Consider the following 11,717-nt stretch of genomic DNA (forward strand, 5'->3'; position numbering starts at 1 on the left):
TGTCAGGACTGAGCCAATTTACTGTACGTCAGGTTGGTCTTGTCTGATGGAGAGTTTCGATGTATGGGTTCCATCTATTTCCACATCACTGATGGGGTTTTGCTCGTCTTTCTCACCCCGAGAGCAGAACGAACATTGTCCTTCTCTTTTTTATTCCATGATTATTCTTTCCTTGTGTGTCTTCAGGTATCCCATCTCCTAGTTGCTTTGAATATATACTGACCCAGTTCCAGTGGAGCTTTGGAGGTGCTGCGTCAAATCACTGCGCCCAGTCAGGAAAGTAGTTCCGGCAACGTGTCTGATTCTACCACTACAACGTCTCCTCATGTTAAACTGGTATTTAATAATACAACTCTTGTTATACTAAAGCAGGAAAAGATCCCCCTGAGGAAAAGTGTCTTGATGACTATTGAGACGTCTCTCTCCACTGCCCCCTCTCATCACCACTACAGCCATGCTAGCAATTATAGCAGCTAAGCTAACTAGCAAGGGAGAAGAGATAAATGTTCAGGTTTGGTGGTTAAAACACAAACTTCTATCAAGCTCATGCACACTCATGGCTGCCAGTGTTGCTTTATGTTGGTGTTAACTGTCCCTCTGTTTTAGTTCAATTTCTATTTAATAAGTGACGGCCATCAAACCACTGAACTCACAAATACATGTGCACTGGTCGGGCGCCACTCAAACCATGTGTTCCAGCTAATGTTAGACTTCTGGTGCTGCGCATAATGATGTCAGTCTACATTCATTTATATTTTATTGGCATTATTCTGTTGACACAAGAATCTTACTGAGCACAGTGAGCAGTCTGGATGTGGCTGAACAACACACAGTATTTTATATTCAGGGAAAAAACGAATATTACCACTAAAGTGCCCTCAAATACTGAGTTTGGACATCTGAGCTGCAGACATGTTTCTGCTGCCTCCTGCTGTGCTCCGTTTGTGTTTGTCCTGCTCTGATCATCTGTGTCATGAACCATCTGTGACCATAACCCTTCACAACAAAATATAGTGTCCTGATGGAGAGACGTCTCCTCAGAGGGTGATTCGTCACACTCCGTGAGCCACACTCACATTTAGCTCATGCTAACAGGGAATCAGCGCCGGAGTGAGACGTGAGCACACTTGGACCTCCAGAAGCAGGAGACGACTGAAACCAGGTTTCATGGACTCTCACAGGCGAAGAAATCAATATTTGTTTTATTATTGATTCATTTATTGTATTTCTATTTCCACCATTGCTGTCGGGGGAATCTGCCTGCAGGCGGCAGGAAGTCCACCGCTGCACTGATACTCTCCATCCATCACTAAGTAGAAAGTTAAGGAGCAGAAGCAGGAGGATTTATGTGTGATTGAAACATGGAGAGCCGAGAGTGGAGTGAGGGAAGCGTAGCCTCCTGCACAGCTCCAGCCGGAGCTCCTCACAGAAATCCAACAAAACAAGTCGGAACAGGCGGAGTCAAAGCAATAAACCCCAGTACAGGGAGACGAACACCATTGTTAGAGACGATGGAACCATGAGACAGGCGAGACCAGCGACAGCCACCAGTCATCAAACGGCTTCATCTGAAGTTCCTCAGCTTAGAACTGATCTGCTCTCATTATTGTTCTGCTGAGGTGGCAGAGCGCGCCTGTCACAGTGCTCTCTGGTAGCACTGAGCTCAGGACGCAGCGGCTCTGCCACAACAGAACTGTACAGGCGCAGAAGGGAGAAGGACGGCGGCGTGACAGCGTCGAGGGTTTAAGTCCCAACAAGTTCTCCGTGGGCAAGAGAGATGCTGGTCAGTCAGGACGCACGCCTCAGAGACGCCTCCTGCACTGATGAGTGGAACTAGTGGCCATGTGCAGTAATGTAGAACACCGAGGATGAGCTACATCTCAGCAGTAGTAGTACTAGTACTTCATCAGTCTCCCTGGCGTGTAGTCTGCTGAAACACACCTCTGCCCCTCCTTTAACACCCATCGTTTTCATGAGGAAATGCTGATGTTGTCTTTGAGAACATTGCTTGTCCTGAATATTTCTGGGGTTAGTGTCTTGTTATGTGGCCCAAGCTTGGCTGCAGCTGCTGGAGGTTCACCGTTTGATCTCCACATCCTGCTGCTGTGACGTAGACGGTAATGACGTCACGCAAACCAGGGCAGCAAAGGGTCGAATGGAACCGACATGTCAGTATTTATTGATAATTGTGCCAAAATGCCACTTTCATTTAAATATGATGGTGTGTTTCAATGAAAAGAAGAACAATGATGTGATCATCCTGCAGATGTCATAGCAGCCACAATAAGAAGACGTGTCTTCCGGCCCTGGCGGCTCTCAGCTGAGCGCAGCCGTTCTGTGACGAGGCTTCGTGACATTTTCAAAGCAAAGTAGCTGAACAAAGTTGTTCTCCAAGAATTTCTACTTTGCGTGGAACGTTTGGTGCGATGAAGAGTTGGGGTTATCTAACTGCTCACATTCTTTCACGTGATTCCGTGGCGTGATTGTGAACGAGTGAAGGTTGAAGCAGCTGTCCGAGGAGCGGGAGGGAGGCGCGAGGTTCACCTGAGGTCCCTCAAGATCTTAAATCTGTTTTTCTCCTCCCTCCTTGAATGACATCGGGGATTCACCTCCTCCTTTCACAGGAACACCCCTCCTGATGTCCTGCACATCCTCTTCCGTTCATCCACCCTGGCTGACTGAGAGGAGACGGCCTCCAATTAAAACCCACCCTTTTATTTCCCCCGGCACGGCCACTCATCCATCACGCATTCCTTCCATTCATAAAAAGCTTCCCCACGTACGCTTTAATTACAACATTAAAGTGCCAGGCCGTCTGTGACGGCTCATTCTTCCTCGCTGTCAGCTGCCACGTTAGTGATTTGGTGGTGGTGATGGCGTTTCTAACTGATGTCACGAGGCGTGCAGACATGATGAATCGTCCTACCTGCGTCGCTTCCTGGCTGGAGTTTTATTTCCTGTTCTATCTGGAGTCTCCTGCTCTCTCGTGTGTTCCTTTCAGACCTGCTTGGGTTGTCCCACGGGTGTTGATCCTCCACTGAGGTGTCAGCTGGATTCATGGCGCTGCTCAGTTGGCCTGCCGTGACTTCCTGCTCCTGTGCCTCTAGTTAGTTTAATAAAGTACTGCATATGTGATAGTAGGTGTAAGATCATGACGAGTTTGAAGTAGTCTTGTCGTCATAAATATTTGTTAACTGTGTTTTTTCTTCTCCTGACATTTTTGAAATATGAAGACTTGGTTGTAGCAGCCATGATGTGATGATGTCATGATACCACCCAAACTGTGAGACAGTGGAGCGAGGAGGTGAGACTGGTGCTGAGGAGCAGGATGCATTTAGTTATGTTTGACATCACTGATGACATCACACACCCCCACAGCCTCAGTGAGACACACACTCGATCAAATGAGTCTGTTTTGACACACTTGCATCGCTCAGTCCTCTTCAGGACACAAGTTCAGCTTCAGAGCTGGAATCAGGAACAAAGGCAGTCTGAAGGTTCCTCACTCTGAAGAAGTGAGGAACCTTCAGTATGGGGGGGGTCAGCGTCATGACCTTCCTGCCTCACTTACTGACCTTCCTGAGTTTAAATTGTCAGCCTGCAGGGCCCCTACTGGACGGAGGGATGGATGATGGATGGAGTCTTTATCGTGATTGCCACTGACAGGGGAACAGTAGAGGAACTTCCTGTCAGTCAGATCCATAAGAAAGCATTGTACACAGGAAGTGTTATGTACTAAGTAGTGAATGAAAATCATTGCAGTACTATTACTGTTGTTGAAGTACGCGAATGACTGAGTGACAAAGGAGCTGAAAAATATCAGTGATTCATAACTTCACCGCACGATTGCTTTTCTTGGATCTCAGCAGGTTCAGTCGTTATGTTTGAATAATTAATAACCAAGAATGAATGAATGGTTTCAATCATTAACTTTGAGCCACAGGAATGTTAACGACCAATAATCCAGCATCGCTCCGCTGCACTCGTGATTATCGTCCACTGCTGGAGTGGATAGAAACCACAACACTCTGTTCCTGTGCTGTGGATTGAGATTCCCTCACATTGAGTCACTGTGTGTGTGTGCGCGTGCGTGTGTGTGTGCGCGCGTGTGTGTGTGTGTGTGGAGGTTGCAGCAATATAAAACAGACTGAATATTCTCCTCTATGCATCGCCTGCAGTCTCCACGCAGCCGATTACACAGCGTCCATACAGATGTGTAGATGTGCACCTACACAACCAGAAAACACTCGACAGCCACCTGCGAAACATACAAACGCACACACACTTTTTTGTAAATGAGAAATGGAACACACCTGCAGCGCCTCGTCACCAACGGCAGCTCCGCCAACTGACGCTGTCACCCGCAGTGACAACAGCAGGCTAACTCTCTCCAGAAAGAAGCGCGCAGAGATTAAAGCCGGAAGTGGGAGCTGCAGCCACAGTCTGATTGTCTTCCCACCTTCTGCTCTGGCGTCTGATCTCATCTTAACACGCCTCATCTCGCCTTTCATGAGATATGGAGCAGGCACACTGTTAAAATCTCTCTCCTGAAAGGTCAGAACCGTGTTTCACATCTCAGCTGAACAACGGAAGGCACTTGTATTCAAATGTTCTCATCCTTCAGTGGCGCCTAAATGCTGAGAGCGAGCAGTTTATTTTCCGCCACCGTCCTTGAGAAGCCTTTCAGTTCAGTGGTTTCAGCCCTGGTGGTTTTCTGGAAGCAAGTGTCTGTAAATGCCTGCTGTCTAAACACTGAATTATCCCATTCTACGATGGGCTTTAGTGGCGGTAAACTGCCCGAGAGGCTGTTTGTTAAAGAGCGCCGTCGGCAGTACTTAAACACACATAATATACTTAATCACAGCAAAGAACGTCCTCCAGGCAAGACCTACTCAGCTTTTATTCACCACTTAGATGCTCGTATAGCGGAGGATGAGGAGTCCAGGTATCCGTGTGAAGACCGCTTCATCCTGTTTACCTAAAACACGCAATGTTTTAATCACGTGAAGCAGCAACCTGACGCCCGCTGGTGGACCTCAGTCCTCCTCTAATTCCTCTGTCCGTAAACATACACGTCAGCTGAAATGCAGCTCGCCTTCATTTGCCGCTTGCGTGATTCAGCTCACCGCCGCCTTCACAACAGCTCCGATTCTAGCAGTAAAGTTCCTGTTTACGTCCTCCGTCGACCCTCCAGCAAATTCTTTCAAGAGTTTTACAGCAGGAACCAAGACGACCAGCAGGCAGATGAATTCTGACCATGAAATATTTGATTTGGTGCAAAAAGACAACAAAGGAAGAGGTAAAGACACAAGCCTGAGAATCAAACCATCCTGAGAGCTGGAGAACGACTGCAACCACATTTCTGCTTGATGTTGCGTTGAGGAACCACATGTTGTTACCAGCTAGTTTGCTGTTGCTAACGAATCAAGCCCTGACACTTCAGTGTCTCGTGCTCACCCTGGCGTTGGATCATGAGTCCAGCGAGTGCTGATGTTCACATTCAAGCTGCAGTCTGGATTTCTGAGTCCAATTCTTATTTCTTGGCCACGTTCAGCGTGGTGGTGTAGTATTTGTTGACAGGCCCCAACCACCATTGAGGACACCCAGGTCACATCCTCGGCATTTTTTTCCCACGTTTTTGTTTTTGTTTTTAACTCAGAAATGTTAAATCAATTTATGATAAAAATCCTTCTGACTTTGATTGATTGGTGGAAAATTCAGCAGCTGTTCTCATTTGTTTATTCTGAGAATAAAGTCCACATAAGACAGTCTTTCTTATCATCGCCATTTTAAACCGTAGCTGAACTATCCGACACTTGAAACACTGTATCATGTGACGCAGCCTCAGCTCAGCACCGCAGGATGTACAGTAGCCTACGTTCTCGTCAAACTGCGGTCAGTTTTTTTTTGTCGGGGTGGAATTTGAAAATGGAAGCAAGATGAAGAAGTCGGCTCTAAAACAAACGAAACTCAGCTTTGGAACGCCAACAGGCCGGAGAGCGAAAGAGAGGAGGAGGTGAGCGGCTTTCGCTGGTGAGACGGTGCAGTATTTGGTGTTCCCTGGGTTCCCCTGTAGCCATGTCCCTCCCCTCACCGTTCATCCTCTGTCCTTGCTTGGCAGCTCGGGATGCTTGATCAACGATCATTCTCATCAGTGTAGTTTTTAATTAGCATTTCAAGCAACAGTTGTTCAAGCAACAACTGCCTAGAAAGTTTTTCGTTTTCCAGTCGGCACAAAAATGCTTGGAGAAGGTGGAGGATTTTTCATGTCTTGATTTGATTTTGGTGCATTTCAGATTGAAAAAAGGCTGGAGAGTCGTCGCAACCTGTTGTTGATGACGTTACACACACACACACACACACACACATAAATAATCTACTTTTGTGATCACTCCGTTTTGGAATTGTTCAAATAAACATGTTCACCTCCTTGATGGGCTTGTGATTTGACCTCTGTTTATTCACGTTTCCAAAATGGATGAAAAGTCACCAAGTTACGATGTTTTTTTGTCAAATAAGATGGATCGCAATATTTGACCTCGGTATTTGAAAAGTCCTGGGTACGGCCCTGCGTGTTGACGGTCTGGATGAGGCTTCGTGTCGGTGGTTGAGTTTGCAGAGATCTCTGGCTGGTATTTTACTTCTAGTTGGACAGCAGGCTGCCACAGCTGAGGGAGCCAGAAGCAGAATCTGAGTCCTGTAACTGTGAACGTGGAGAACTGAGTGTGTTCGGTATGAGAGGAGAGGCCTGAACGCCATCAACCAGACACCTCAGCTGCTTCGGTGTCCAGCTGCCGGTCGGTGGCGGGTCTCTGTGGACTCTGATGACATCAGAGCTGATGTGTGCGTCAGGATGTGTCTGCTTTGATCCAGATTAGAGGATGAATCCGTAAACTTGGTCCAGTTTGTCTGAACACAGTAGAAACTCAAATGTCTCACCACAGACAACTCCTCGGTTCCCCCCTCCCCTCAGGTTAAGAGTCTGGGTGTCATCCTCGACAGAGCCCACATCAACAACACCATCCGGTCCACTTACGTTCATCTCCGCCTCCACCCTTCGCTCACTCCCAACTGCACCACAATCCTGGTCCATTGTCTTCCCGTCACTTCCCGCCTGACTACTGCACCTCGCTTCTCTTTGCTCTCCCGCACAAACTCCTCCATGAGCTTCAACTGCTCCAGAACTCTGCCCTGCGTCATCACCAGGACGCCACCCATCAGTTACATCACTCCTGGTCTTCATCAGCTCCACTGGCTTACCATTAAACACTGCATTGACTATGAAATCCATACATTCAAGGCCATCCGTAACCGCGCTCCTCCAATCCTCACTGTCTGCCCCCTCCATCAGCCTGACTGTCCCCCCGGCCCGTCTGTCCACCATGGGGCAAGACAGCCTTCAGCCCCTCTGCCCCTCACCTCTGGAGCTCCCTCCCCCCTGGCATCAGGAGCATTGACTCCATCTCCTCACCTGAAGTGAGTTTTACCATTTTAAATGTGTTTTGATTTGTTGTACCGCGACCTTGAGTGCCACAAAAGGCTCCTTATAAAATAAAAGTATTATTATTACTATAATTATTATAATGATTATTATTATGTGGTGTCACTACGAACCAGGTGAGGTCCACTGTGTGTGCTGGTCAGGTGTCTGCAGGAAGAAGGTTCTGTCTTCTCCTACGTATTTGGTAAGTGGACTAAGACCGCCTCGTCAACAGGTCTCGGTCCAGCTGTTTTGTTGCACTCATGAATGCGTTTGCTGTGACGGCATGTGCCAAGAGGTGAAACCCCCCAGGGTTCTACTCCAGAACTACACAAGGAAGGTGTGAAAGCACCTGAAATCTCACATGGTCCGTTGGACTCCTAAACACCTTGAGACAAGCTCTGATGTGTAGCGGTGTAATGATCACATCCAGATGTGGCTGAGGAGCCATGATGGAGATCCAGCATCACACACTGGATCCAATACAAGTGAACTAAAGCTACAAGCCTGAAGGAAGCTGCTGTATTTTGTGTTTTTAATCTTTTTTGACCTTTAAATGGGGGCGGCCCGGTGGAGCAGAGGTCCTCACCGTGGCCCCCATCAAGAAGGTTGTGGGTGGAGCCCCGGCTGCAGCACGGGGTCTTTCTGGGTGAGTCTCCATGTTCTCCCTGTTCCTGCTGGGTTCTCTCTGGTACTCCAGCTTCCTCCACAGTCCAAAGACATCAAGAGGGACCAGGTTAATCCAGACTCTAAATTGACCGTAGGCGTGGCTGGGAGAGCCAATGGTTGTCTGTCTCTATGTGTTGGCCCTGCCATGGACTGGTGACCTGTCCAGGGGGAAGGCTGCTGGGATAGGCTCCACCCCCACGACCCTCAACAGGAGGAGAGGGAGAACATGGAGGGATGGAGGGATGATGGAGGGATGGATTGATGGATGGATGGATGGATGGATGATGGATGGATGATGGATGGATGGATGATGAATGGATGGATTGATGGATGGATGGATGATGGATGGATGGATGGATGATGGATGGATGGATGATGAATGGATGGATGGATTGATGGATGGATTGATGATGAATGGATGGAGGATGGATGATGAATGGATGGATGATGGATGGATGATGAATGATGGAGGATGGATGATGAATGATGGAGGATGGATGATGGATGGATGGATGATGGATGGCTGGAGGATGGATGATTGGATGATGGATGGATAGATGATGGATGGATGGATGGATGAGTGGATGATGGATGGATGATGGATGGATGGAGGATGGATGGATGGATGAGTGGATGATGGATGGATGGATGATGGATGGATGGATGGATTAGTGGATGATGGATGGATGATTGATGGATGGATGAGTGGATGATGGATTGATGGATGAGTGGATGATGGATGGATGGATGATGGATGGATGGATGGATGGATGAGTGGATGATGGATGGATGATGGATGGATGATGGATGGATGGATGGATGATGATGGATGGATGGATGATGGATGGACCTTTAAATGTTGCTACAATGTCAGATTATCATGTTCAGCCGTGTCAGAGCGTCACGTCATGAGGTACCTGCATGTGGTGGCGTTTCAGCTGTCTTTTCATGCAGGGTGTGACCAGTTTTTAAAGAACTGTTTCCAGTGACATCAAGGCATCCTGGACTCCCATATATGGGCGCTCTTCCTGCATGAAGCCCTATAGTTGCTCCCCCCCGCTCTGCTTCAGATTGTTTTCTGTTGCTAACTGCTTGCTTCATTGAGTGAAACCACGCAGGGGAAGTGAACTTTGCTTAGTTTACCTGACGTGATAACGTTGCCTCTTCCAGCAGAAAAATCCCTCCATGTTTGTTTGCTGTTGATAATCTGAGTTGGTACCAAGCTGGATTAGCAGTTTGCTTGAAGTGAGAGGAAAGTGCTGCTCCTTCATTTCTTGCATCATGTGATCAGAGTTTGGTTGGCGTCAGTAATCAGACCACAGAGGTTGTTAGCAGCGTTCTCTGTTTACTCTGAACTCCTACACCAGACAGGAGGAGGAGGAGCTCGCCAGCCCTTCCAAGTCCTCAGAGTGGAGACCAATCATAGTGGCGTGTCTCATCACATCCTAACTTTTCACAAAATCTTATCAACCGTTCTTAAAATTGTACTGAAAGACAAACTGCACTTCTCGTTCCCATCGCAACTTGTTCTGCAGCGTTTTCATTTCTCCTGTGTGACGTTCCACCGCTCCTCACCGCCATCAGGCCTCGCAATCTTTGACTCTTCAGAGGTGTGACGAGCAGCCAAGCTCCCGCTCACCGCAGCTGCCATGACATCAACCGGCCACAGCCGGTTAACAGAGACGGACGAGTTAACAGTCAGGCGGCTGTTCCAACACAACTAAACAATCATCAAACAGTTCTCCAGCAAATTGGACCACATGGGACTTTTTAGGATGCCAGTCCGTTTCATCTGATGAATAATTTATTATACCAGTGAATCAACTTCCCGCCTGGTTCCTGTTTGTGTAGTTATGTGTTGATCATTTTGTGTGTTTTCAGTGGGGTTGAAGAGTTGATGGTGAGGATGGTGTCTGTGTGTGTGTGTGTGTGTTGGAGTGTGTGTTGGAGTGTGTGATGTAGCAGCGGAGTGATGGATGAAGAGAGGGATGGAGGGATTATCGGGGTTCAACCCCCGATGGTCGATTTTATGTCAAGCCCGACGCCTCTGGGCTCCGGCGCAGCTCTCTTGAAGACTTCCATGTTGCAGCGTGTGAATGTTGCTGGCGTCTTGGCTGATGGTGCGAATGAGTGATGGCTGCAGGGAAGAGGGGAAGAAGAGAGGAAAGGGGGGGTCAGGGGCAAAAGAGGATGGATGGAGGATGATGGTGGAGGATGGTTGAATGAACGTGCAGAAGGAGAGATGGTAGAGGGGAATGGTAACATCAGCAGCAGGAAAATGCCCCCCCCCAACACACACACACACACACACACACACACACTCACCCATCTGCTTCAGCTCTCATGGGCGAGCCAGCGACCGCCAGTCGTAGTCCCAGCACAGTTATGGCAAAGCTGGAGGCTGGAGTGGGGGGGTCTCTCAGCTCAGGAGAAGTGAGCAGACGTCTGCACCGAGGACAAAAAAAGGAGGCGCAACAGACAAAACAGCAGCAACTCCTCGTGACCGAAATCCCTCGTTTACTCCAAATCCACCTGAGAGATGAATCCTCAGCTGTTGATCTCCCTCTCTCACACACACACAGACACACACACATCCGCTCGCTCTCTCCCTCCTCCTCGTCGCAGTGACACTGTCAGGCCGGCGGTGTGAGAGGAGAAATCAACACACCTCCCTCTGGTCTTCCTAACTGCTGTGGAAGAAGGAGGCAAGAAGAAAAAACACTTCTTCTTTTTATTCCTCTGTATTTTCCGCGTCCTCGGCTGCTGTAAAGTCTCGTCTCCGTGTCCTTCAGCAGCGGACTGAGTGGCTGCTGCTGCTTCCACAGCGCAGAGAGGCTGGACTGCATTCATCACCCCCCACCCCCCACCTTCACCAGCCTCCCTCCCACCTCTCTCCCTCCCTCTCTCTCCTCTCTCTGTCTCACTCGGCTGCTTCATGAATCTCCAAACCTCCTCATTCAGTCTCTGTGTTTCAATGCACAATGTGGATTTACAAACAGACCGGCTCGCACACCCCTACCCCCCATGAACACACACACACACACACCAGAGGATGAACGGACCCGTGTGAACATGAGGCGGCAGCTTTGACACACTGGTGCTGGCTAGAGGAGCTGCAGAGGTTCCTGTAGCCAGCAGTTTCTGATCCAACCGGAGTCAGAACCCACATGTCAGACTGTGATGCAGAACAACAGACTGGGAGGAGGGTGGAGACTTGGGTTCCACAAGTGTCACTCTCTTTGATCTGGCAGAAACCGTCTCTAAAGATGGTCTGTTTCTTCTTCTCTTTCTTTCCCGGTGCGTCATGCTCATCGGCAGACACGCTGCCAGAGAGCTGATGGGTGCTGCACAGTCGCATCTCAGGCTCGGATGCAATCCTCTCGGCAGAGGCAGCAGGTTCTCCAACGTTCCTTTGCGTCTGAAGGTTATGTGGTCGGCTGGGTCAGAGGATGATGAGGGTTTTAGACACTGTGACCCGTAGAACCCTGCAGGGGTTGCAGTCGCCTGCTAACTGCATTTTGCTGGCCCACTGTCTGAAATCAGAAAGTTCGGCTTTGTCAACATTCTT

At 48.7% G+C, this 11,717-nt stretch overlaps 1 protein-coding gene across 3 annotated transcripts in view; it reads right to left on the bottom strand.

The window, feature by feature from the left end:
• LOC147240212 (glutamate receptor ionotropic, kainate 5-like) overlaps nt 1-10,972 on the bottom strand; it is a 131,845-nt gene extending 120,873 nt beyond the window's left edge. For all 3 annotated transcript variants that reach the window (XM_086193322.1, XM_086193323.1, XM_086193324.1), the window contains exon 1: nt 10,475-10,972. The gene's annotated coding sequence lies outside the window, so the exon portion shown is untranslated. The remainder of the gene's footprint in view (nt 1-10,474) is intronic.
• Nucleotides 10,973-11,717: the final 745 nt, after the last annotated feature.

The sequence above is a fragment of the Aulostomus chinensis genome, chromosome 22 (assembly GCF_037954235.1).
Source record: "Aulostomus chinensis isolate RoL2024-O1b breed Wild chromosome 22, RoL_Achi_v1.0, whole genome shotgun sequence".
In the NCBI taxonomy this organism is placed as follows: Eukaryota; Metazoa; Chordata; class Actinopteri; order Syngnathiformes; family Aulostomidae; genus Aulostomus; species Aulostomus chinensis.